This window comes from Callithrix jacchus, chromosome 6, assembly GCF_049354715.1.
Source record: "Callithrix jacchus isolate 240 chromosome 6, calJac240_pri, whole genome shotgun sequence".
Classification (NCBI taxonomy): domain Eukaryota; kingdom Metazoa; phylum Chordata; class Mammalia; order Primates; family Cebidae; genus Callithrix; species Callithrix jacchus.
Window position 1 is genome coordinate 71,339,722 of NC_133507.1, and position 5,631 is coordinate 71,345,352.

A 5,631-nucleotide genomic window follows, 5' to 3' on the forward strand; every position below is an offset into this window, starting at 1 on the left:
CAAGACCAATGGACAGGAATTTTTGATAAAGAATTATTTCTGAGTGAGTACTAAGAAAGTGAACTGAAGGACAGGAATTTGTGGCCTAAGAATAATATCTGAAGGAAATGCAAGATGAGAAAGCCAAGGGACTGTCCTACTAGAGAACGGATAGGCTGTCTGGGAAGATACTGAAGTCACTTAGAGAGCCATAGCGTGAACTGGAGAAGGTGGCCATGAGCTGACTCTTCAGTGAATGATAGTGAGTGCCAGAAGGCTGGTGAATGTCAGTAGAGAGTAGGAAGCATGGTAAGACCAGGCATGGAAGTCTCAAAGGAGCCAGGGACGTGTAAAGGTGGGCAACAACTGGGGAGAGCAAGGAGAATGCTGACCCAACCTACTTAGCTTGAGAACCCAGAGGGTAGGAGAATAACTGGATGTTAAAGCAATACATTCATGTCTGTCCCATGTGCCAAATATATTCCAATATATTCTGTCCCGTGTGCAACCCATTCCAACATCTCTATAAGTCTCAAACCATTACAGCATCAGCTAGAAGGGTCAAATCTCATGTAAATTTCATCAGCTCAAAATTCCAAATCTCATTATCTCAACATCTAAATCAGGTACAGGGGAGACTTGGGCATAATATATCCTGGAGCAAAATTCTTCTCCAACTATTGATTTCGTGAAACTAAAAGATAAGTTTTATCTGCTTCCAAAATACAGTGGTGGGATAGGCATAGGATAAGTTACGACTTTGCCATTCCAAACAGAAAATGGAAAGAATAAAGGAGTCACCTATTCCTACGTAATTTCAAAACCCAGCCGGGCAAGGTTTAAAGTCTGAGAATACACCTCTAGGCCAAAGCTGTATCCCTGAAGTTATTTTTCATTTTTCTTAAGGACACCACATATTTACAACTGAGCACTGTTTTTATAAGCCTGTTTTCTGCCCATGTAGTTTGGGAACTCTGAGAGCCTTTTTATATTTCATCCTGTCTCTGTCCTTTGCAGTTCAAGCTGTCAGTATTTTTGCTGATACAACATTCTCCAAAAACGTGTGGGTTTCCTGTGTATTTGTGCCATTAAATAAGAGGGTCCTCCACAGATCTTCCCTGGGTAATTTCATCTACACTTCTGATTTCTGCTGAGTCACATGCCTAATCTCTTTAGCACTAGTCAAAGGTTATATAGTTACATCCTTGGCCTTCTCTCTGGAGCACTTTCCTAAAAGTTAATCTAATTTTACTATCTTTTGCAACCTGGATAGGCTGAGAATTTTCTAAATTATCAAATTCTGATTATTTTTGCCTGAGAGGTTTCCCCTTGATTTGTTTTTCCTCTTCCATTTTGTAATTAGCAGCAAGAAGAAACCAGCCTGTACCTTCTACACTCTGCTTGGAAATTTCTTTACCTAAATAACCAAGTCCATCGTTTACATGCCTTCCACAGGACTAGGGGAGACAATTCACCTAAGTTTTCCACCAGTATTGGCATATCTTGTTTCATTGCACTTTGCTTTATTACTCTCTGCAGCTACTGCATCTTTTACAAATTGAAGGTCTGTGACAACTCTGAGTTGAGCAAGTCTATTGGCTTTTTCTTCCAATAATGTATGTTCATTTCACTAGCATTTTTAGCAATACAGTTTTAAATTAAGGCATGTACACTGGTTCTTAGACATAAAGCTACTGCACACTTAAGAGACTACAGTATGGTGTAAACATAACTTTTATACGCACTGGGGAACCAAAACAATTTATGTAGCTCACTTTATTGGAATATTAGCTTTACGGCAGTGGTCTAGTACGAAAACAGTATCTCCAAGGTACGGCTGTACATATTAAGAATCACCCTTCTTTCCTCTAGTTTTCAATTACATATTCCTCATTTCCTTCTGAGCCCTCACGAGAACCACCTTTAATACCCACCTTTCTACCAACATTTTGTTTAAAGCAATCTAGGTATTCCCTATCACGGGGTTCAAAATTCTTCCAGCCTCTACTCATTATCCAATTCCACAGCAATTCCACATTTTTAGGTATTTGTTACAGCAGTTCCACTCCTCTTTTTGATAACAAAATCTGTATCAGAGTTTCATGGCTGCTGTGGTAAAATATTACCACAAAATCTGGTGGACTAGAACAATAAACATTTACTTTCACAGTTCTAGAAACTAGAAATCAGAAATCAGTTTCACTGGGCCAGAATCAAGGCATAAGTTGGGCTGTACTCATTCCAGAGGCTGTAGGGAAAAACCTTTTCTTTGCCCCTGCCAGGCTCTGGGGATGGCTGGCATTCCCTGACTTGTAGCCACATCTATCCAATCCCTGCCTCCACCTTCACATTGCCTTTTCCCTCTGCCTCTCTAATAGATAGATACTTGTGATGGCATTTAGAACTCACCTGGATAATCTCCCCATCTCAAGATTTTTAACTTATTTACAAACATAAAGATCCTTTTTTGAAATAATGTTTGCAGACTCCAAGCATTGGGATAATAAATCTCTGGGGAGGAGAGCATTATTCTGCCTCCCACAACCAGTTTAGAGAGACAGCATACTAATTTTTAATAAGACTATCCTGTCTATAAAAAAATTAGATACAGTTCTTTCAAAATTACTATTTAATATCACAAAAGCTGCAAAATTACTTTTATAAAGCTAATATGTAGTAAATGTCAGATACTTATTTTGATTTTTTAAGTATAATTAACTTTTAAACATAATTTTAAAATGAGGTTGATGGTACAGCTAAGTAGAATAAGTACTGGTAAGTTAGCAAATATAAATAGTTACAAAAAATTTTAAAAATACTTCTGTATAAAATAAAAATATTTTAGAAACAAATACGCCTTTATTCTATCTAGGAAATTACTCTTTAGGAAAATACTATTTTCATTTAGGAGTTAGAGTAAATAAATGGTTATTATCTCTCTTTTAAATCTTGGTTATGTGTCAGTTTTTGGGGTAAAGAAGGGCAAGGGTGACTGAATACCAGAAAGAAGAATGCTGACTAAGATGGTTTTAGTGGAGCAACAGGCAGCTAAGTTCCTGTCAATATGATCAATTACCTTGGGAATGGCTTTACAGTCTAGCAACTGGTTCCCCCACTTGCACTGTACACTATAGGGAAGAAAGGAAGATTCAGAGAGGCAATGGTAATACTAAATGAATATTTTTCTCTAACAACTTAGAAGCAAACAGTTTGGGGTTTTCTGTCTACAGCTTTAATGGCCAAATAAAACTTTGTGCCTGTTTAATAGCTCTAGTTACTTTTATAACTTTGACCCAAAGACCAGAGGTCTGATAGAAATCTTACCATTCTTTTCCACTTAAGCCAAAAAGCAAATCAGAATAATAATACTTAATAGTGAAAATAATAATGATGACTAAGTAACTGTATTTGTAAAATCTTATTCTAAAAAATGGTGATTCATGCATAGTCAATTTGAATATATGGTCACATTTTTTATATTAGAAATCATAAATACACAGCAAGGCAATGTAATCTTCTCTGTTATGTGCATCTTTAAAAGGCCAGGTTGCCTAGGTTGTAAATTCCCAGAAGGGCACCATATTTGTTTCCCAGACATTTATAAGTTTTCTCTCAAAGTATTCATTTTGTAAATCTAAACTAACAACAAATGTTACTATGTAAATGTATCTAGAAAAATAAATGTCCAATCCTGCACAAACTTAAAATCCACAGTTTGAGAACTTGAGTGATAAAAATTTTAAAACACTGTTTCTCACTGGGACACAGAGTTGCAGGAATTTTCCATTGAGTCTAAGATGTAGACAGGCCCTACCAGTCTATCAGATTGGAGAGGGTCCTACATTAAAATGATCCCAAGTTGCCAGCTTTGCTGAGTTTGCAGCCAAACAGCAGGACTAGAAATCACCCCTGGTGGCAAACTGCTTGTTGAGTCCCACTGTGTTTGTCTAAGGATTCACAACCACCATTTGAAAGCTGCTTTACCAAACATTTTCTGGGGCAATGAAAATGTTGCATATATTGATTATGGTTACACGACTGCATTCATTTGTCAAAACTCATTAACATTTTATTCTATATAAATTATACCTCAGTAAGCTTGCCTTTAAAAACATTAACACACATGTCCATATTTTCTTTGTATTAAGTTATGACATTTTAAGCTATAAATGACATTCTTACAATTCTAGCAAAATACTGCTATAGATTCATTCATGAATCTACTTTCATACACATTACAAATAGACTTCTGTGTTTGAGGCAACATTTTTCCACATTAATAGACTGTTTAACTTCTTCTTGGAAGAAGAATAAAGTTTTATTCTGAGAGATCTATAAATGCAACTTAGTTTAGAGAGCAGAGCCACAGACAAAGCCTCAGGAGAGTGAGATTTTGATTCTCTGTTTGTGTCTGACCCTCCTATGTGGTCAGACAATACTCTTCCCATTAATGAAACTGATCTGAGGTAAAATATTATTTATATTAGGTTGAATAATTTTAAAACCACAACCGTGTATTTATTAGGCATAATCTTAAGTAGTTTTCACAACCTAAATGTTTTATTTCTATAAATTCACAGAATTTATGCAATAATGGGAAGAAAACAGGTTTTATAAAAATAAGCTGCTATAATTCAATAAAATCATTGGAATTAAATCAAGAAAACTTTTTAAACTTTTGTGAATAAATATAAAATATGAGTGTTGAAATATTAATGACTCTTTGCACACTGATCAACATGGAAGATTAAAATTCTGGGCTATTTAGTTAAATCATTCTTTACCTATTTCCTCTGCTTATCAAAATATTATTTTAAAAAAAAGTTCCCTGGTTTGAATTCCAAGTTTGACTCTTTAAAATGAATCTTAAATGAAGATAAAACTTATTTCTGCACATAAAAGGCTAAAAGGTATTTGAGGTAGTCTCTGGTATTTCTGCCAACACCTTACATATAGGGCCAACTGTGGCATAAAGATGACTGGCCTTCACTCTTCTAGGAACAGTGACTTCAGAATCTCATGTGGAGCACCAGACCACTTAAAGCATTTATGTTTGCAGAATATACTCATCAAGAAAATGAATCAAGTGTTGGTGGTAACCGATACACCGCAGGAGACGTAGAGTTCCTACAGAGGTACAAGGGCAGTTGCCAGTCGGTCCGAACAAATGCTGTGTAGGTCTATGTGGTTATCTTCAGAATAACTGTGTACCTTCCAAAAGCACCATACGGGACCCAAAGAAGACATACTGTCCAATCCTCAAAAAGTTATTATATGTACAGAGAGGCAAATAGCTAGGCAATTGACTTAGCTGGACAAGATCAAGGGTGTCTGACTGTTGTCAAGACATAGAAATACACTAGCCAAAAACTGTTGAAATATCATGGCATACTGCACAGTCTACAAGGTAACCAAAGAGTTTTGCTCCATCTTGGAAATCAGATTCCAGGGATAATGGCTAGGGCACTTTTACAAGCAGAAAGGACAGGAAAGGAAATCACACCTGAACTTTGGCTTTTTCAAATTCATTCGTGTCAAGCTGAGGGGAAGGAGAAAGTAGAAGGCACATAATGTAGATCTGTACTACTGTTAGTTTTAACTCGGATCACCTGGTTTAGGTGATCTGTACCAAGTTTTCCCATGATAAAGTGA

The 5,631-nt window shown here is 36.3% G+C and overlaps 1 protein-coding gene across 50 annotated transcripts in view; it reads right to left on the reverse strand.

Moving 5' to 3' along the window:
* PKP4 (plakophilin 4) overlaps positions 1–5,631 on the reverse strand; it is a 225,113-nt gene that overhangs the window by 125,341 nt on the left and 94,141 nt on the right. The window lies entirely within an intron of this gene.